Raw genomic sequence first — 23,809 nt, forward strand, 5'->3', positions numbered from 1 at the left:
TTTAGTAACACTTTACAATAAGATTTCATTGATAAACATTATGTTAACATGAACAATATTTATATAGCATTCATTCATGTCAGTTAATATTCCAAACTTAAACATTAAAACATTGTTTTATTGTGATTTTTTTCAAAGCACATTTTACCAATTCCAAACCATATCAATCTTAATAACTACCATTATTTTTTATTTAATCATTTATGAGTGCTATACAATAGTCCAGGAAAGCTGGAAGAGAAAAACTCCTTATATTCATGTGTGCAGAATTATAAGGCATGTTTTCTTTTACAGATGAAATGCGCTAAAAAAGAGTTTTAACTCAAACTGTTTTAACTCAAAGTCGAAAATTATGAAATACCCATGAGAAATATCAAACCCAAATGCAATACAGAAATTTATAAGTTAAGACTTGACCATTGTACAAAAATGCTGACTGGGTCATGAGGTCAGAAAAGAAGAAGAAAAAAACAGGTCAAGAAGAACTGACAAAAAGAATTGCAAAATAATTAGGAATTAATGTGAAGATTAATTTTTAGTCAATTCTGCAAAACAGACTTTCAGGAAAGGAGGTGGAATAAAAATGAGCTCCTAAATCTTAATCCTGGATTCTGGAAGATATATTTGTAATAAACAAATCTCCATATTCATCGGGAAGAAGGAGGCGGGAACCGGCGCACAATCAAAAAGCACTTTAATATCCAAAATAAATACAAAACGGCGCACCAGCCCCTCACGGCCGACTGGTGCGCATAAATAAAAAGCACACACATTAAAATAATGTCCCAGGCCTGGTCCTCTCTCGTCCTTCACGGTCGTCACTCCAGTTTTATATCCTTCCATCTCCTACGTGGGACTCGATACTAGCGGTGGGGCTCAGGTGTAGCTCATCTCCAATCACTACACCTGGCCTCACTCCTCGTTCCCACGCCTCTCGGCCCCGCCCCACTCGCCACATACCCCCATCGCCCCTCGCAGGCCGGGGGGTACCCTCGAGACTGTGCTCTACTCCCCCCCCCCCCCCCTTCCCTCCGGGGGGGACCGCTCACGGGGACCTGCAGGAACCTGGGGGTAGGACAGACGAGGCGAGAGAAAAGGAGATGGAAGGAGGAGCGACAAGGACGAGAGAGGGGAGAGAGGAAAAAAAAAAAAAAAATCCGGTTCCCAGACGCACTGCTGCTCGGCCCTCCACCAGCTGGGTGATCTCCTCCGCGGTGCCTGGCGGTGGCACTGGACGGCCCTCGGCGGACGGCGCGACACTCCTCCGCCGCCCGATGGACGGCGACGGCTCCTCCGATTTTGGGCAGCGGCAGGAGTCCCCCGTTCCCTGCCCCTCCGGATTCCGTCACGGAGGCGGCAGGCTCCGGCCCCCTGGCGAACGGCGCCGACTCCTCCGCTCCCTCACGGACGGCAGCCGCCCCTCCTTGTCGTGGGCGGTCGGCAGCAAGCTCGCCCGTCCCCGGCAACTCGCTCCAGCCCACCGCCTCGAGCGTCCCTGGCGGCACATACCTCGCCTGCTCGAGGGCACCGCGGATTCACCACAGCGGCGAGGGATCTTCAGCAGCGCGTCCCTCCTTCTCCCGGGCTTCGGCACCACTGTAATAAACAAATCTCCATATTCATCGGGAAGAAGGAGGCGGGAACCGGCGCACAATCAAAAAGCACTTTAATATCCAAAATAAATACAAAACGGCGCACCAGCCCCTCACGGCCGACTGGTGCGCATAAATAAAAAGCACACACATTAAAATAATGTCCCAGGCCTGGTCCTCTCTCGTCCTTCACGGTCGTCACTCCAGTTTTATATCCTTCCATCTCCTACGTGGGACTCGATACTAGCGGTGGGGCTCAGGTGTAGCTCATCTCCAATCACTACACCTGGCCTCACTCCTCGTTCCCACGCCTCTCGGCCCCGCCCCACTCGCCACAATATTCCTCAAACCATCAGACAAGAGGAGGTGGTGCTGGTCCTTCACGAGTCACTCTAATCGGTTCATAAAGCCTATATATAAAGTCTTAATATTTAGTATTTCACAATACTTCATGGTATTCTAATTAAATCATTTTTTGGAATCTTAGATCTCTCAGAACCTGACACATTGTAATTCTGAGACTCCAGGAAAGTGGCAGTTCTGTAAAATGTTGGCGCTGGAGACTAAATGCTGTCTGATAGTTTCACACCTAATTCACTTAATACACACACACACACACACACACAAACACACACACATTACCCACAGTGACAGAGGGACAGAGTGACATCAGATGTATGATAGTTTTTTTAATTTTCTATCATCCATATAGTGTTGTATAGTCATGAAACTATGCATATTTCCTCAGAATGACTTGTCTTCTATGTGTAATTTTTTTTGAAGTGTTTAGAAGCTGCACTTAAAAAAAATAAAAGACATTTACTGGTTACTTTTTTACTGTTATTTCAAAAAATCACCACAACAAAACCATTCAAGCTATCCAAAATTCATCCGCACCTGTTCTGTAAGATTAATTCTTTAAACAGTGGTAAAAGAGGATGTGGTGCTAAACCTTCAAGAGTCACTCAAAACGTATCTGTTCATAAAGCCTATAAAGAATTATTCTTAATATATAGTTCACAATACTTCAGCTTGTTATTCTAATTAAGTGAGGGTTATTTTATCAGTAAAATACATAAAATACATATTATTTTTCTTTCAAAGACTTCTATAAATGATTTAAATCATACTTGTTTCTACAATAATTATTTAAAAGTAATCCTATAGCTCCATCTGGTGGCCATTATTGGTACTAAGAATTGCAAGCTTGATTTATATGTTATGATAGTTTTAATTTTATGCTGGCTCTTGAAAATGATAAAGCTATGAAACTTACTGTGCTTCCTTCAAATGATGACTTCTACGTATATAAAAAATTATGAAGAGTTGGAATTAAAAATTTTAAAGATATAGTAAAATAACTATTGTATTTATGTTACTTTAATAAATCGCTATGGCCTGTGTTGTTTGTTTATTTTTATTTTTTTTATTTTTCATAGGAAGATAACTGACCCTTTACTCTCCTTTTTAATAAATGTGCTTATAAACCAAGAACAAGCTATTTATAGCTGTATGGATTTACATTTTAAAAAAATTAGTCTACGGCATTCATTCTAAACAGCTTGAATAAAACCTGTTAATATTTATTATAGACCACTGTAACTGTGTATAATCTAACAAACAGGTTTATTATGAAAATAAAGTGTGTACACCAGATAAATTGGACGATAAAGAAATTGCTAACAATAGTATAATAGAGCATGTTTTAGGTTTTTAGGCGTTTAGATGCAGAAATGGACAAATCAAATGTAAAATAAAATTTAATTGATTTAATTAAATATAGATTAAGTCTTGTTAGAGCAAAATAATAAATAAATACGTACACACATTAAAAAAGCAGCCAAGATGAATGAGTTTAATTTTTTATATAGATTAAAATTGAAGACAGAAACAGCTGGTATATATGCGGTCACTTAATATTAAAATCCAGTAGATCCACTTCAGATTTATTTCTCAACAGTTTATGTTCACGTGGCTGTTTTCGTTTATATTAGCCAAGCTATTATGTATTTTGAAATAATCTTGTCCGTGATGTGTTCGTTCTTAAGACGAGAGGCAGAATCCTGCAGCTCCAGAGATATATGTTATTCTGCCAGTCTCGCTTTCAAATAGTCTTGCGCACATAAACGGGTCACAAACACCTGCATTTAGCTCGCGTTGTGTTATAATGGGTGTATTGTGTGCATTTATGGCAATAATTTATTTTAAAAAGCTCTTAAACAAGAATAAATTCGTTTGTTTTGAACTTGTGACACTGTGCGCGCTGATCGGAGGCAGTGATTTCAGATAGGCAGCTGAAAATATTTCATTTTCACACAAACAGTTCAAAAACATCTTAATTTAGCTCTTGGTGTGTTCTAATTGGTGAATTGTGTGATATCGCTGCAATACTTTATTTTTAATAGCTATAAAACAAGAATAAACTCGTTTTTTCTGAGCTCATCATTCCACACGCTGGTGCTCAGAGCGGTGATTCATCTCTCGTGTTTCTCACGTATCACTGACCACACATCGATTATTAATGAGCCCTGACCTGATAATAATCATATATGTTGGTTTAGCTTGTCAGTTTGAATTAAATCCAAGTATTTATTTGTATTTTAACCGATTTAAAAGTGAAACCAAAAGACAGTCTCCTCCCTTTTTTAGTCCGGTAACTGAACCTGTAGGGGCGCATTTTCTCTCAGACAATGGAAGTCTAAGCACACACACTCAAACAGATGGACAGAGTGATATGAGATGTCTGACAGTTTTTTAATTTTCTGTTATCCATACAGTGTTGTAAAGTCATGAAACTATGCATATTTACTCAGAATAACTTTTTTTCTGTATGAAAAAAGGTTTTGAAGTGTTTGGAATTTAAAAATGCAGGAAAATTAATAATTCCATCTTTATTGTCATTTAAAAAAATCACCACGACAAAACCATCCAAGCTATCCAAAACCCATTCACAATTTAAGTTCCTCAATGTTTTTTCAACAAGTAGGCCAAGTTTGGTGTGTATAGTGTTACTCTCCTCTGAGCAGTATGCATTAATTCACAGCTAAATGTAAAAAACAATCCACATTCAAATCAAAATAGCCGACTTCCTGTTGGTCGTAGCTGATGACTGTGAATTAGAAAGTTGTCCGTCTTGATAAGAACAATTTATGTACCGAGTTTGGTGTCTGTAGCTAAAACTAACCCCCTCACGTTTGACAAAAGGTGGCGCTATAGAGTGCCTCTTCCACGCCCTCTTATGAACGTTTGCCAGTGTCTAGCTGTCACTAATACTGATATGTGTTCTGAGTTTGATGAAATTCTAAGCATGTTATATGCCTCAAAATCACCTGAGAAGTATTCCAGTTTGACATGTTGCCACGGCAACAATATTTTTAGATATCAATATCCCCCCAGCAGATTTATATCGACTGTGTTTTAACATTATTCTGATGAAGTTTGAAGCACATCGAGTAAAAATAAGATGCTGAATTCAAAGCATTTTGAAAATGACACACTTCCTGCTGCCAGTTGGTGGCGCTATAACTTTGACTCCTAATAGTCACATATATGCGATCAACATCATACAATGAATAATCTGATGAAGTTTGATTACAATTAGGAAATGTATGTTGATGGTATTAGACACTTCCTGTTTCTCAATTCCCGCCATATATTCAACGCCTCGCTACGAGCAAACCGTTCGAGATATCAAAAATCCCCTGGCAATTTTTCATCCCCAATGTCTTGAGATCATGTTGACCGAGTTTGGTGTCAATCGGCAAAAAACCCTATGACAAGTATTTCAAATTCCAGAGCATGCGCTTTTTACATAACTCTAAATAGCTGACTTCCTGTTGGGCGGAGCCTATGACATGCAATACGAAAGTTGTTCAGCACGATGAGATCTATATGTGTACTGAGTTTGATATTAATATGTGCAAGTATGTGTGAGCTATGCATCAACATTTCTGACTGTGATCCAGGGGGCGCCGTAGAGCCCCTGTGTCACGCCCGGGTCCCAGCCTCTGCAGGCTCCTAAAGGCCACAGATTCCAAAGTGTGCGCAAATTTTCAAGAGTTTTTGAGTATGTTAAGGACCCCAAAAGCCCCCACAACTTTGACGAAAAATATGAATACTAAACCCTAAATATCCAACTTCCTGTTGGGCGGAGCCTATGACATGCAGTACGAAAGTTGTTTGGTTTGATGAGATCTACATGTGTACCGAGTTTCGTGCATCTACGTGCAAGTATGTATGATATATGGCCCTCAGTATTCCAGGGGGCGCTGTAGAGCCCCTGTGCCACGCCCGTGTATCAGTCTCTGCCCGGCCCTAATGGCCGCAGGTTCCAATGTGTGTGCCAATTTTCAAGACTTTTTAAGCATGTTAAGGGCCCCAAAAGCCCCCGAAACCTTGAAGAAAAATAATAATAATAATAACAAATAATCCTAAGGAAAACAATAGGGCTCTCGCCCTCCAGGCTTGAGCCCTAATAATAATAATAATAACAAATAATCCTAAGGAAAACAATAGGGCTCTCGCCCTCCAGGCTTGAGCCCTAATAATAAAAAATAATCCTAAGGAAAACAATAGGGCTCTCGCCCTCCAGGCTTGAGCCCTAAATATGATTTTCAAACTAAAGTAAAAGGGCTAGTAAAAACAAATCTGGTAATAAAAAAAAAAGTAATAAAAAAAATAATAATTACATTTAAAAATCACATAAAAAATAAGAATTTAAAATTAAAGTAAAAAACATAAAAAAGTAATTTTCTGAACATTAGAGAGTTGATAGTTTGATTCATTTTCAAGAATCAGTTAAATTCCTTCATCACTCAGAAATGTGCATTAAAATGTTTGAGTGAAATATACTTGTTTGCAAATATTGTAATTTATTGCTGCATATCTTAAATTTTTCATCAGTTGTTATGTTTAAAATGTTATGTTTAAAAATTTTGATACTTAAACATTTTTTTTATTGTATTTCTGTCACGGTTCATGAATTCACTCTCTCTCTCGTCTAGTGTGCTGTTGTGTGTGTATGTGGGCGTGGTCACTGATCAGCGGTGATCAGCTGCGCCAGCTGGATTCTATTGTTTGCTCCCTTTATGAGTTCAGTAACCAGTGTCTCATGTTGTCAGATCGTTGTGCTTCCCGGTATGTTCCTGTACCTGTTCCTGTCTAGTTGGATTGGATTCCCCGTGTCGTCGTCGTGTTCTTACCTGGATTAGCACTGATTCACCGAGCACCGTCACGAGGGTTTACTACTCTAACCGGAACACCATTCAAGAGATCATCACTGGACTGAGCACCTTCACCAGTTGTCCACCGAGGTCCCTGCGTCACAGTTCCATTCTGCGATGTGTCCACCCGCCTGTTCTGCTGTGCTTAGATCGTCATTGTTCTATGTTCTGACCTTATGTACTGAGTACCAATAAATAGCGCTATTGCAATTATATCCTGTTTCTGTCTTAAGTAACAGAACGATCTGACCCATTATGGATTTAGCAGGCGCTATAACTTGGGATGAGTCCGCGGCTCGTAGCATCACAAGAATGGCCACCCAAGAGGAGAACATCTCTATCACAGGACGGGCGGTCCAAGCGCTTGTGACGCAGGTGTTCGAGCTCACCCAACAATTACAACAGCTAAGACTTCCCACTGCGCCGCCCACACCGCCAGTTCAGCCCTCTCCACCAGAGCCGCGGCTGTGGCGAGAACTGAGACTGCCTACACTATATGGATATGCAGGTTTTGTAGAGCATTTTTGACCCAATGTTTTATGCAATTTGCATTACAGCCACAGATGTTCCATCAGGAACAGTCCAAAGTGGCATTTGTGTTGATGCTGTTATTGGGCAAATCGGCTCTCTGGGGAACGGCGGAGGTCCCAAGGACTGTGCCTATACTGCGGGAGGGCGGGCCACTACATCCTCTCATGCCCCTTAAAAGATCAAGCCCGGTAGTAACTATGAGGCTACTATCGGGTGGGATCTCTGCCGAGAAGACCTCATCATCGCCATCATCATCTACTCTACTTCCGGTAAGACTAATGTGGGCAACCAACACATGACACCAAGGCCTTACTGGATTCGGGGGCAGAAGGTAAGTTTATGGACTTGGAACTGGCTCACCGTCTTCACGTTCCTATCACCCCTCTCACGTACAATATTTCTATCAATGCTCTTAATGGACAACAGCTTCAGAACATTTCACACACTACTGAACCCATCACTCTCATCACGTCTGGCAACCACACTGAGACTATAACAGTCCTCCTCATGAACTCACCTCTGTCACCCATCGTACTTGGTCATCCTTGGTTCACACAGCATAATCCCAGAGTCAATTGGGGGCACAATTCTGTATCTATTTGGAGTAATACGTGTCATAAATCATGTCTAGCGTCTGCGTGTTCGTCTGTACCTGTGTCTGTTTTTCAGGAGGAGGCAGTGAATTTGTCTAACGTGCCAGGGGAGTACCAGGACCTGAGAGAAGTGTTCAGTAAGTCTCGTGCTGCTTCTCTTCCTCCACATCGTCCCTACGACTGTGCCATAGACTTAGTGCCAGGTGAGTCTCCGCCTAAGGGCAAGTTATATTCACTTTCTATTCCAGAGAGGGAGGCTATGGAGAAATATATTTCTGATTCTCTAGCATCCAAATTCATTAGACCTTCCTCATCTCCAGCGGGGGCGGGGTTCTTTTTTGTGGGGAAGAAGGATGGGTCTCTGTGACCATGCATTGATTATTGAGGATTGAACAACATCACGGTAAAGAATACTTATCCTTTGCAGTTGATGTCTTCAGCCTTCGAGCGATTACAGGGAGCATCCATCTTCACAAAATTGGATTTACGTATTGCTTATCATTTGGTTTGCATAAGGAAGGGTGATGAAAGGAAGACCACGTTTAATACCCCTAGGGGGCACTTTGAATAATTGGTTATGCCTTTCGGCTATCCAACTCACCAGCAGTCTTCCAGGCACTCGCAATGACGTGCTGAGAGATATGGTTGACCAATTCATATATGTTTACCTGGATGACATATTGATCTTTTCGTCTTCTCTCCAGGAACACGTTCAGCACGTCAGACGAGTGCTTCAGAGGTTGTTAGAGAATGGGCTTTTTGTAAAGGTGGAGAAATGCGTTTTTCATGCACAGTCTGTTCCTTTTCTAGGGTACATTGTCTCGTCTGAGGGAATGCGTATGGATCCTGACAAGGTTAAGGCTGTGATAGATTGGCCAAGTCCAGATTCCCGTAAGGCCCTACAGAGGTTTCTGGGATTTGCCAATTTTTATCTGCGTTTTATTCGCAACTTCAGCCAACTAGTCGCGCCTCTGACTGCCTTTACCTCCCCAGAACGATGTTCAGGTGGTTTGATACAGCGGAAGTGGTCTGATTCCTTTTGGCTCTCATCCTCGTTGCCCCTGATCCATCACATCAGTTCGTGGTGGAGGTCGAAGCATCAGAGGTGGGGGTAGGAGCAGTTCTTTCCCAACGTTCTTCCACAGATGACAAGATGCATCCTTGCGCGTTTTTGTCTCATCGTTTGTCACCTGCCGAACATAACAATGGCATTGTCAACAAAGAGTTGTTGGCAGTCTAGTTAGCACTGGAGGAATGGCGTCACTGGTTAGAAGGGTCAGGGGTACCTTTTATCGTTTGGACCAATCACAAGAACCTAGAATATATTAGAACCACTAAAAGACTCAACACTAGGCAGACTCGGTGGGCACTCTTTTTTTGGACGTTTTGACTTTTCTCTTTCGTACCACCCGTGTTACAAACAAATAAAACCAGATTCTTTATCTCGTATTTCTGACCATTCCTAACGCCCGTCTACTCCCGAGTGTATTTTACCCGAGACATTAGTGGTCCCCACTCTCAGATGGGAGGTCGAATCGGCCTTAGAAGAGGTAACGCCTCCGCCCGATTGCCCACCGAACCGGTGGTTTGTGCCAGAGGAGTATCAGTCTGACATTATTCGGTGGGGTCATTGTTCCAGTATAGCGTGTCTTCCAGGAGTAAATTGCACCAGTTTTTTGGTAAAGCAACAATTCTGGTGGCAATTAATGGCTCGTAACATCTGCAGTTTTGTTTTGGCTTGCTCGGTTTGTGCCACTGGTAAGACTTCCAATCGACAACCGGATGGGTTACTCCAACCGCTGTCAGTCCCTTCAAGACCCTAATCCCACATTGTGCTAGATTTAATTACCGCCCTCCTCCTGTTCTGCTGTGCTTAGATCGTCATTGTTCTATGTTCTGACCTTTTGTACTGAGTACCAATAAATAGCGTTATTGCATTTACATCCTGTTTCTGTCTTACGTAACAATTTCACACCATCAAACAATTTAATAGAAAACACATAAGTATGATACATATTTTCAAAAGACTAAAAAAAAGCAGCTTTGAAGCCCTTCCCAGTGATGTGTTTGTCTTTCCTCTGTTTCCTATATATAGTGCATTCTCCGAAAATCCCATTAACATTTCCCACTGTCTCATCCACTGTCAGTGAAATATTGCTATTGAGAGACTGCATATTTCACAAACATATTTTAGACATTTGTTCTCAAACCCGTGTCTGCAAGCCAGACCTGCTGTAATTTGTTTTCAGTGCTCAGTGAAACTGATTCAGCGGATATTGAAAGAGTCATCGTCTTGAATCATTAGACACGCACTGACATAAGTGACGCAAGCTATGCTACAGCCGTGAAAGAGATGAACAGGTATGTACATAATTTGATATCACATTCTGAAGAAAATCAGAAAAGAGTGTTTTTTGTTCATGCAAAATACTAGACAATACTAGACTAGACAAAATACAAGACAATACTAGATTTTTGTTGCTGGCTGTCGGGGTGTTTCTCTTTGACTAACTCATATTTTTTAAGACAATAACCAACGGGGGACAGAAAGAGGGGGCCAGGATGGAAAGTATCTTTCAGGTCACCCAAAGTGCAACTCCAAAGGCTATCAGCTATAACTTCAGACGCTACCCTCAGTATGAACATTAATGATGCTTTCCTTATAAATAAACTAATTCATGAATAGCAATTCATTGTAAGATATCCAATAACAGCATTAATGACCTCCATAAAACAAATGGCATCACATCAAAAAAAAAAAAAAGGTTTTCTGTCCACACCCATCCACTCCAACCTCTACCCCCTCCTCGGAGCAGCTCTTGGGGAAGTGATTCCTGCCTGTCACCATATTTACAGCAAGCTCCCCAAAGAGTTTTTCACGGACAAGTTGGCAACTCACAGTAAACAAGTGCCTCTCTCTGAGAGCGGAGGAGGGTGAAGACTCCACTTGTATGCATGTGTTTGTGACAGGAGACTATGAGACTGTTATAGGGGAGAAGAGCTGATATCTTCTTTACATAAGGGCACAGACATAGTTTAAGGGTTGGGAAGGACAGCGTGGCATTGAAATATGGTAAATAACTGTGAATTATGAAGCTAGAGCAGCAGTTTGTTTGATTACTGCTCATGCAGACTATGACAGCCACTCTGTCAATCCAAGGATGAGCAGAAACCTTGACATGTTTAAAGCCTGTTTCTACACACATATTCCATGCTAAAAAATAAAATTCACCATGTTGTGAGACAAAGTCACCTTGCAAGAAATAAAGTCATATTGTGTTGTAATAGAAGAAAAGTATTGAGTTATATTGAGTTGCAGTAGAAGAAAAAGTTTTATTTAAATAAATAAAAAAATGGTAAATGCTAATACTAATGGTTGGGTGGTCCACATTGAGAAGAAATCCTCCACTATGTGAAGCATGTTAGTTGCAAACATTGTGAAGACACCGTGCCATACATGGAAGTCTCCTGGATATTCTAACACATGTGATTAGACATGCAAGCACTTCAGTTAGACTCTTGAGGAATGTACAATTCATCTACTGATGAGTCTAAGTCATCCACATAAACAATTACTAATATGATTAATATTAGCATGCCATTTGCTAATGAGAGGCGACATGTGAAGATTTACCATTAGCCCTAATTAATTAGAGCATGTTGTGTCAAACATAGCAATATAATTTGCTGTCACTCGTGGCAGTTCATCCAATTAAAAATGACCTTTAGTGCTGGGATTTCTGATTACAATGAGCATTTTAAAATGTTATCAGCTAGCATATATGTACAGCATAATAATGTTCCCCTCCAGATCCACATTTCAAATGTTGTGTCATATAGTTGACAGGCTAATAGCATATAATTAGGACTAAAACATACAATATGCAGAGGCTCTTAAATATTATTCAGAACTACAAAAACTGAGTTGGCATACGCCAGAAATTAAATGGTTTCTACAGGATAATTTAATAAAGGCAGCTAATTTAATTAAAGTTAAAAGAAATCTTAAAAATGTGCTTGAAAGACACATTTGGTTTGGAAGATATGGAATAAACACAAACATGAAATGACATGTAGGAACATTAGCAATAGGATGCCTTCATAATGAACGAGCAAGTATATTGCCAGAGAGCCAGTAGTTTATTTATGCTTTACATTTTGCTGAAACAGTTCATTTGAAGTGACATGCAATACTTCTGTGATGAAGACAATGGCCCAGTTCCAAAGGCAAGTGAGCTACCTTGCTGATATAGAATCTCAAATGTGACTAAGTGCAAAGTGATCAAACGTTACAGTAAATGCATTAATAATAACGAGTCTTCTTTAAAAATATATATATTTTCAACTCCAAACTTTTTAACAGCAGTATAAGGAACAAAACACCAATAACAATTCGTTATGCAAACAAGAGGTACGAATGAAGGCCATTGACAATTCACTATGCAAATGAACTGTCATTTACATTTTGAATACTTTCAAAATGTGCATTGTAATTGATTGACCTACGGTGAAGAAATGTTTATATCAGATGTGTCGCAGACATTCACACTTTTACTAAAGCTCTCCTGTAATTTTCTCCCTATTTAAAAAAAAAAAAAAGATGCTGTTGTATTTGTTGGCATCTAAACAAAAGTTTCATGAACATCATGGAACTATGACGAAGTAAAATAACAATTATTTCCAACCAAAAGCAGAAAGCTGCTGTGTTTATATATTATAATTATAACTGCAACCGAGCACCGCTCTTATTCAAATGGTTCTTTTCCTGATATATTCATTTAGCCCAGCAGCCCTTTTCTTCAGAAATATTTATCTTCGTATTGATCACCTGGTGTGAGAGAAGCGAGATAGCACAACCCTCAAAGCCAGAGCGATAAAAACCTGTCCAAAGAAAGTTACACAGGAATCAATGTTGACAAAGGTCACGGAAGGGCAATTGCTGTCATCTGGCAGGTTAGGTGTTTTTGATGACGTTCAAGCTCTTCACCTTTGGGGACTGTAAGATTAAACTCACTGCTGGTCAACTAGTGTTCACCAGAATTCACAAAGAGCATTGCATCCTATGGTCATGAGGACATAATAACCTTGTTTAGCCATGGTAACAGAATAACATACATCTATGTAAAAGAGACTGTTCTAGCAGCAGGTTATTTCAACATTAAATAGGCTCATTTCAATTACCATCGTTATTTGCTATGCTAATGACAATGAGTACAACAAAAACATCACTTTATAATAAGGTTCAATTTGTTAAAGTTTTTTAATGTTTTGAAAGGAACTCCAATGCATTTAATCAAAAATACAGCAAAGACGGTATTATAGTTAAATATTATTATAATTTAGAAAACTGTGTTCTATTTTAATTGATTTTAAAACATTAATAATTCCTGTGATGGCAATGTAGCAGCCAGTCGTCAGTGTTATATGATCCTTCAGAAATCATTTTAATATGCTGATTTGGAGATCATTTCTTATTATTTTCTATGTTGAAAACAGTTGCTCTGGTTAATATTTTTGTAAAATATTTTATGTAGAAATCTTTAGTAACATTATAAATGTCTAACTGCCACTTTTGTTCAACTTTTTGTATCCTTGCTGAATAAAAGTTTTTATTTCTTTAGAAAAAAAGTCTTATGCACCCCAAACTTTTGAAAAGTACTGTGGAAATAAATGCTTGATCATTATTTGTTTAGAATTCCTTATTCGTTAACTAAGATTGGTTTCATTAGTTAATGTTAATTAATGTATTAACTAATATGAACAATACATTTATTACAGTATTTAATAATCTTTGTTCATTTTAGTTAATGAAAATACAGTTGTTCATTGTTAGCTCATGTTAGTTCACAGTGCATTAACTAATGTTAACAAGCACAACTTTTGATTTTAATAATGCATTAGTAAATGTTAAAATTAACATAAACTAAGATTAATAAATGCAAGTATTGATCATGTTTAGTTCATGTTAACCGAAGTAGTTCATGTTAACTTATGAACCTTATTGTTAAGTGTTACAATAATGTGTCTTTGAAAGGGGATGTTCATAGAAACTGTAAATATGTCAACTTTATTGTTATGACATCAGCATAGAACGTTAACAAAAACAAACCAACTGATTTATTTTCATATGCAAGCACAATGACTCTTTTTGTTCAAGCCAGAGTGGAAATATTGAGAAAAACACTGTTAGTCCAAAGCCACAGTAACTGAAAACAGAATATTTACCACAGATCTGCAAGATATCTGCCCTCCAGATCTTTGAAATACAAAGTTTAAAGGGGTTTGCATTTCAAGGAACCAGTACACTCAGTTATCTCACCTCACAAAAGCAAACACTGGACGGAAATCTTCAGAGCCAGGATAAGATTACTTAAAGTTCACGTTCATTTTTGACAAAGACACTGTAGAATATTTCAGAATGTTTGTTGCTGAAGTGGAGGGGAGTTTAGGAAATGAAGTCTAACATAGCAAGATAAATGTCTGAAACTATGTCCATGTTTATTTATTGTGGTGGTCGCGTATCCCTTCCCGAATTCAAAGACACTGGATGAGTTCCTAGCCGACCCTGATAAACCGTCGCCAAACCTCACTGCAGGAGGTCATGTGAATAGATCATTCTGGAAGGAAACATCAATTCAACACTGAGTTATCACAAACAATTCTCTCCAAGGTGTTTTCATTTCAAACAACCCACCGTGTAGACCTGATAAAGCTTTCCGCGCAGAACCTGATAATGTATGGGAGCGAAGAAAACAGAATATTCCTCATGTTGGATGAAGTGATTTAAGGCAACTGGTCTGAAACATTATGGATGTGAGTGCACTGAAAAACGAGAGCAAACAGACTTCTAACCTCTGGTTTGACTGGAGTGATTGGCAAGGCTTGACCTTGGTTCTGATTAAGTACTGGCTCGTTTCCCTTCAATGCTCACATAAATCTTGATCATAAAAGACATAAAAAATCAGTTGCAGTCAAGGTGCAAGGGGCTAAAGTAGGAGAAGATGGAGGATCTGAGCTCAAAACAAAACCAATTCAGCCAAGTGCACTTAAACTGAATTAGAAACGTCTTGCATTATGCAATGGGCAGAGAAAGCATTCTCATCTTCACTGTCTCAAGTATTTTCTGACACAATTGCAATACATGACATGTATTTACTGTGAGAACTTTTCAATAATATATACACAATATGCAACATCATTCCTATACAATAATCTTACAGTCTTCTTCATGAGAAATTTATGAGTCTTTTTTTTATAATAATATTTCACTAAAATGTCATGATTTTCTTCAAATCATCTTTGGATTATCTAATATCTCAGTCACTACAAAATATTTCAGTATTTCATTTTCTCTCTCTCTCTCTTTCTTTTGTTAGTTTTTGTTAAAAGCTGTCCACATATTTTCTGATTACTTGCAGCAGATTGTGTTTTTGTGGGTTTTCTTGGAATAGAATGGTTAGCGTTTTTTCAAAGCTCAGAAAGGTCAATCACTTAGCACATTTGGGTAGTCATAGAAACCCAAAAGTACAGCAAAGGGTTGTGTTTGATATTTTTGAGATCATCTGACCTGATCTGACTGCATTTCATGGTTCTCCCATGTTGTGAAAAAATAAGAATAAACCTAATGAGCTATACATTTCTCTTATGCATTTTGTGCCCATGACTCAACAGGAAGTTGAGCACATCAACATGAAAAAAAGCATGCAAACATTGATTATTGAAAATTTTCACAATACATTCAGCAAGCTGACACAGAGTCGATTGAAGTCAGCTGGATATTATCTCTCCAAATGACAAGCCTTCTGCAAGACCTCGGCACACTGTAAAGCTTCAAGAATTATCATAATATACATTCATTTGCACAAATTCCCAACAGAAAACCTCTGCCCTGCTAACCATGAGCACTGCAGTGAATCCTTTTTTACCACTGCTACAAATAAGACAGTCATTACTCAAGAGATGGCTGGTTCAAGGCAAAAAGCTTGCTTGGAGGGCTACTCTGGGATTTGATTAACATTTCATAGAATTTCACCCAGACACGTTTCAGTTTCCTGCATTTTTAGCAGAAGTTGTCCATCACATGGCATTTAGTCTAAAAACCAACACACATACAATCATTAAAATAAAGGTTCCAAAAGGAAGCGATACAATAGAAGAACCGTGTTTGGTTCCCTACAGAACCTTCCAGTGGTCAATTATTAAAAGAACCTATTTTTTTTTTCTTAGTTTAAGGAATGTTTTTATAATCTAAAGAACCTTTTTCCACTTAGGATTGCCAATAAAGAACCTTTGATTTTAAGAGTGTATATCTTATGTGAGCTGCCTATGGAGATGAACTTAAAGAGATACCTCATTTTATTATTCCCTGAATCCTATAATAATAAAGGCAATCATTTTAAGGAATAGTTCACCCCAAAATGAAAATTTGCTTATAATTCATCCATTTCTGATGCAGATGAGTTTGTTTCTTCATCAGAACAGATTTGTAGGAATTCAGCATTACATCCCTTGCTCACCAATAGATCCTCTGCAGTGAATGGGTGCCGTCAGAATGAGAGTCCAAACAGCTGATGAAAACATCACAGTAATCCTCAAGCTATGAACATGACTCCAGTCCATCAGTTAATGTCTTGTGAAGTGAAAAGCTGCATGTTTGTAATAAACAATTTCATAATTAAGATGTTTTCTTCAAAATTCAAACAATTGTTTCCTACTAAAATACAGTTCATTATATTGTTTTCTCCGGTGCAAAATGTCTCATCTGATTTAGGAAAGAAATATGACCAGATCAAGCCTGTTTACAAGCAAAAACAGTCAAATATGTTTGCATATGGACAACAGGAGATGGACCTTTTCACTGGAGGAAGCTTTATAATGGATTGACTGGAATTTTGTGCAGAAGCGATAGTTTTTAAGATGTTCTTATAAAGGATTTGTTTTTTACAAACACACAGCTTTTCACGTTAATTGATGGACATTGGTGAGCAAGTGATCAGCAACATCTTGAGGGATTTTTATTTTGGGCTGAACTATTCTTTAACGCACTGCACCGTTCTAGGGGAAAAAATAATATAGTGGAAGTTAAAGAAGCAACATTTCTTCAGATAGATTATAAGGCATTTGTAAGAATGTTCTTGGGAATTTTTTTCAAATATTTTATTTAAAGACCTTAAAGGCTGCCTTTTCACACTGCCTGTAGATTGCCATAATAAACATAATAAGCATTTACACACCATTTTTGTTGCAGCTCAGCACACTGTGTAATTAATGTTTTAATGTGGCATATATTTTCAAAAGATATTTTTAAAGAGCCTGTTTCAAGATTGAATGATCTGTTTCATTCAACTTCGCTCTGTCTTTTGATATCTTGGATCTGTGTGTGTGATACAAAATGTTCTTAACTTTATTCCCAAGTAAGAAAAACGATAAAGTTTTGTGAATCTGGCCCTGGATTAACTAGTATGAACTATAAGAAAATGAAGCTGGAAACAACAAAAATGGATATTCGCAATAACACAAGCTGATTGGTGGTCTACTTTTTTTTCTTTTCTTTTTTTGAGGTGGGAGAGTTAAATGACTAATTTACTTTTATAACCTCACAGTATCAAAAAGTAGCCAAAAATAACCACAACAGCACAAAACAAATCCATCCTATAGGAGCGACTTCACTGTCGGAGCTAAAGCTGACGGATCGTGTTTAAGAGAGATAACTCTCTCTAAGATAACAAAACTGGCTCCCCCTTTTAGTTTAGCAAGTCATTTTTTTTCAGATACTAGACATTTGGGAAATAGCTAACAGTAATTAATTACCATTCCAACCAGAGGTGTTTTCGCTGAGGAAGCAAGGCAGGCAGTGTCTCCTCCTCCTCCTGAAATGCAAAGAATGCAAAAAAATTAGAAGAATAATACAAAATTGACAAAACTGCAATATTTTACAAATATTGCATATTACAAAAATCTTTTACTGCCCATATTCAGGTATAATACCATTCCCATGAGTATATCTGGCCTTTAACCTAGGAGTTATTTACAATCATGTAAGTGCAAATGCGCTGAACTCCAGAAATTTCAAATAAACCATGGGAAACTTTGTAATAATGACCCAAACCACAGCTTCCAGACTTCTGTAATAATGACCCAAACCACAAGCACAAAGCCCCATAATCTCCAACAAGTCTCACGATTACACCTGGCAATCAGAATCTAGTGAGGCATCATGCACTCCACTGACTCTTTATACAAACACATGTAATTTAAGAGCACTTTCCTCTTTCAGTGCACTCTTACAGGAGAGTTTCTCTCAGTCCATTTTGAAATCCTACCTGTGTTATTTTACACTTGAGTGAGCTTAGTCCATTTCTGGGCTCAGACACCACCAGTCAGCCTAAATAATTGCCATTTTGTGTTTTTTATTATTTTTTTTTTACTCACAGTGACCTTTTGAAGACTTTCACAAGTCATTACTTTGGTAAGCTCTTTTGGAAATTTGTATTATTATATATTCTGCTATAATCACACTGCAACAACGAAAAAAAACTGCTGGTTGTTGAAATTCACTGACCTTTACTTATGCTTCTTTGCTGGTGTGCTTACCTAAGTACCTGATACTAATCAGATAAAAATTCATGGAGGAAAACAATGCTATTAGATAATTCTCATTCTCATTATGGGAACCGAAATACCATGCATCTCTCTCTATCCCAGAGGTCAAAATGTCCTACAGTCCTGAAACTCATAACCCATCTGTGTTGCTCATTTGTTAAAAGACAAAGAGATTCTTTTGCCCCCATTTCCTCAATGTAAAGCACCTTCCTGTGAATGTCAGCAGGAGTGCGCAGACTGGACACAGTACTGTGCGTTTTATAGTGCATGTCAAGGGAATAAGATCCATGAATCTATATTAGATATATTACACTCCCTCTTTCTGTCCTCCCCTCCAAACAAAAGAATTTGGATCTAGAAACCTTTTAGAGAAGAGATCTAATTTAGCCACTCCTTGATATGGAAAGCATATAATCATCTTCTGTGCAAATGATTTAACTTAGCAAGGAGGGAAAGGAGAAATGATATGAAAGAAATTAATTGAACTCTAGTCATAAAATGCACACCTCTTTGATAATACATAATACTGCACTCAGGGACATTGTACTTACTGATGCTAGCATACAGATGTGCATAAATGCAGCTGTCTTGATAGTGACATCATTATAAAATCATTATAAACACAGATTATGCTCAATAACAAAAAAAAAAAAAAAAAAAAAAAAAAAAAAAAAAAAAACATGCATAAATGGCTTAAACTTGTTTTACCAACCAAAAGTCAGAATTGATTTGGTAAAATAAAGCCAAATTTGTTAATGTGAGTTAGTGCATTAGGTAAAATGGCAAACAAAAACATTAATAACTATATTTTTTACAACATTTATTTATGTTGATTTCTATATATGCTACAACATTGGTAAAATAGCGGGTTCTATAAATTAATATAAAAATATTAAACCATGAATTAACAATGGACAAATGTACATAAATCAAGATAGTTAAATACTGGAGAAAGAAAACGTATTTTTAGTGAATCCCAGTGTATTAGAAATGAATTTAATCTTCTTGTAAACAATTATCAACAGTTATCAACAATTATGAAACCTTTCAATACACACTGAAAAGCAGCAATATCATATAAACACATTTCTTATGCTGTTTGTTTTTTATAATGAGGTGATTTTGATAGTTACAAGCTGTAAATTTCATATACTGTACCTACTGGTAGACAGTTAGTGGACTTGTTTAAAATCTGCCTGATAATATATCGCTATAATATGTACCTATAATATATATCATCTTTAGACTCACATATATGAATGTGTTCAGGAAGCTAACTGAAGTAGACAGGCATTTAAGCATATGTGATTTATTCAATGATCTTGTCTTTGCCTCAAAACATCAGATTGTTTGGCATCCCATTTTTGTGTCGGTGAATCTTTATTGAACTTTCCCTCATTGTTATCATCAGGATGCATTGATTGTTTCCAAGACCATTAAATCATTTCTACCACAATAACATTAAACATTTGCTTGTGAATTTGGATTGCGAGAGCCTATATGCATGTAGAAATGCTTAAATAGCTTTTTCCAAACAACAAATAAAAAGATAAATAAAAGCAATCTAATACAAAATGCATTATTTCTTTCTGATCCACTCATCATTATGCTAGTAACTTCAGTCTGTCAACTGAAGTCAGTCAATAACATTCAATACTCCCATACTGCATCCGATTAACAGCTCAAATTTCTCTGAATCTTTTCAGAGTTTTTATAAACCCAATGCTTCAGAACTAATAAACACATTTTAATCTTTGTTTTTGACATTTAGTCAGTGTTATGCTCCAACAACAACACTCGTTAAATTGAAAACCCTCCATTAAAGACAACACAAGCCAGTGGAGCATAGCTCAGCTCACATTATCTACAATAAATATGCTTGATATGAGATAATTATGCAAATCAAACACTTGATACACTGTATATTTGCTTTGGCTTTGATTCTCAAGAAATATTTTGCTAGCGTAAATGGACTAAAATGCTAATAAGATGGCATCGAGTTAGAAAATTGTGTTATACTGTAATTTTTTCTCTATGTTTGTCTGACACCAGAGTTAAGTAGCTTGTAGAATCAGTACTTTAGTGAAAACGGTCCATTGCCATTTAAAAACTGAGTGAAAGAGGAGGGGGCGACTCTACTTGTTTACTATGCGTGACTTTAATGTCGTCCACTATCTTTACAGCCCTTAATAGGTGGCTCTACAACTGTGGAAATGTTCCTTGGACATAAATGCGCGATAAAAGCGGGCCCCTAAGAGTGGTCACATCTGTTTGTGTGTGTGTTTGGATTCCGGTCGTGTTTGCCATTAGGCTGGGGGACCTCTCTGGGTGACCTGTGATAAAGCACCTGCCGCATTTGGACAAGAGAGCGCACTGCTGTGATATTTGAGGACATGCCTGGTAATGACAGCACCTGTGCAACACACACACTCACACACACACAAAATCTGAACCATGTGACTGATGCCTGGCTGATCATTTTTTTTTTCTGCATACGTGCATCATAACATGCATTAGGTGTCATCAGCTTCATTTGCTGCTGGAGACTAAAACATTTCACATCAGCTTGCATTGTTGATTTTGAATGTGTGTATATGTATACACACACAAATATTGCTGGTGCATATGAAATGTGATTTTGTCATTTCCAAGAGCTGACTCTGGAGTTTTCTTTTCTGTTACAAATGAATCAAAAGAATAAGCTCTAAAATACACTTTTGTAAGAGCGCCATTATATAATTAGCTGCAAGAGGCCCTTGGCTATCAACACCCACAATTAACAAGTAAACCACAATGCATTTTAATGAGAAATTAATGAGAAACATCTTTAAGTCTTTGCCTTAACAACAACCCTGGTAATGCATTTGTCTGAAATGAACTATGCAGGTCAGATCTCTGGCCTATGTGGCTCTGGCTTTGAACAGGATTTCAGAACCCATTGGACTACACAGATTCATGAGAATGAAACATGCCATTCAAAACCAAACCACAAACCAAATCCAAACAATACCAAAACAACAGAATTGGGCATGCTTTTAAGCTAAAGAAGCAAAATGTCAAGACACCAGAGTGGATATAGGATAAAAATGTTAGCTAAAAACATGCACATTTCCAGAACAGTTATCTGAAAACTGGATAACGGCAAGTTTTGCCTTCAGTGTCTTACGTTAAAATATGTTATTGCAACAAAATGTTTAAAAACAGGTTTTGTACATTTTGGACTTTCTCATTCTTTTACATTCAAACTCTATTTGTTACCAAGATGGCTGTCAAGTGAACCGACTTTCCTTAAAAAGTCTTTGTTCTTACTCAGTAAGTATTCATGTGTTTAGTATCACCAATAAATCAGATTTAGGATATTCTGCCACACATCAGCTGTGCGTTCAGCCATTTGTCTATCTGAGGATGATTTGATGTGACAAGGGCTATGGAGGCAATATACTACTTTTGATGGGTAATTTATTTGGTGCAATGACAACTTTTTCAGCATCCAGGTTTGGGTATAGATAAAAGCGGTAAGCAAATCTGATGCACACATGGTTGAAAACGCACACGGTTGATAGAGTTTCTCATATCAGACATATATTTAATTGGAAAAGATCTAAGGAGAATCATCTTAATCTTTTACTGATCTATGCTACACTGTATACCTTGAAAATGCAATTTCTCACATTACTTGTGACTATATGAAACTTTCCCAATGCATTATCATAGGATGATATCATGATTCATGTGTTACTGGTTATATTCCGCTCTGTGTTGAATCTTTGCTGTGAAGAATGAATATTTCCACATATCCAAACACGTATGATTCAATTCTGAACACGTTTTCTGAGGTGATATCATACCGTAAGTGAGACTAAAATTAAACAAGGGTCGCAGTTAACTCACATTGGAGAGAATAATTTCTTACTAGATTTCATCTGATTGTCTAATGTGTATTGAAATCTCTCTGTTAATGAGTTACATGTAAAAGACTGAAAATTACATTCCAATGATGGGTTTGGGTTCAAATTGAGCTGCAATAGCACATCAGAAGTGCTGCTTCTCATTTCATAATCACACCTCTGTACTTGTCTGCTACACAGTTATCAGATGTTAACTGTAATTGGTACAGCAATTATTGCTCTACGATGTGTATACCTGTAATTAGAGAGTTGTGTAATCTATAACAGCAAACAAGAAGCACAATAAAGCATTTAAAAAAAATGCAAAATTACTAGCATATTAACTAAATTGGAAAAATACATGTCTAAATACTGTAAAAAAAATGTACATCTATGCTTGAATGCTTTTCTATATATATGCAAATGAAAACATACTGTAATTACAGACCGTATCATCATACAATCATCTACCAGAACGATTTCAAATCAATGCTGAACCGAAGTTTAAAAAGATTGTGTTCATTCCGAAATTAAAAGCCTATTTTACTCATCCTCGTGGGTTCCAAAAACTGGATGGCTTTATTTTGTATGTGTACATAAAATACATTTTTATAATACAAACAATTTTGGGGCAATTTAGCATACACATAGAATATATATATATATATATATATATATATATATATATATATATATATATATATATATATATATATATATATCATAATGGCTGTCTGTAGCATGTAGCTGTATGAAGGTGAGAAAATGTTGATCACAATTCATTTTTGAGTGACCTATAGCTTTAAGCTATGGAAAGGTGCTTGTAATTTTACCTGTTGCTCTGTGTGTGTATGTGTGTGTTATTGAGCTTTTTGCATAAATGCTCGTAAATGAAGATAACGCGGAGAAACGAACAGAGTGAAAGCAGTGAGATAAAGAAGAACAGCTATATGATATTTAAAATGGTATTGTGTTTCAAAGACTGGTAAAATGGTATTGTGTTTGAATATAAAAGTGTAAAATAAGTCAAGACTCCAGAGCTCAGTTGTCTCCTTTGTCCGTCCCTGAGCTTCATCTCCAGTGCAGCTGCTCTGTGCTCATCTGCCGCTGAGGGACACAGAAGCAGGAAGGCGCAGATAATTGGGTCTGTGAGGTACAAGCCTCTGGAGATTAGATTCCCTCTTTAGCTTTTCATAGACAGTGTTGTGTTGTAACCATAGGCATGACGTGACCATGATAAACAAGATACCGCACTTCCTTATCTTACTTACATTTTAGTTTCCTGCTTATAGTAGTATGTTTTTCTACTCCGTGTCAGTTCATGTTACCCTGAGAAACTAATTCCACAACATGAAAAAAACCAGAGTTTGAGTTACAAACAT

This window comes from Carassius gibelio, chromosome A21 (genome assembly GCF_023724105.1).
Source record: "Carassius gibelio isolate Cgi1373 ecotype wild population from Czech Republic chromosome A21, carGib1.2-hapl.c, whole genome shotgun sequence".
NCBI classification, from domain to species: Eukaryota; Metazoa; Chordata; class Actinopteri; order Cypriniformes; family Cyprinidae; genus Carassius; species Carassius gibelio.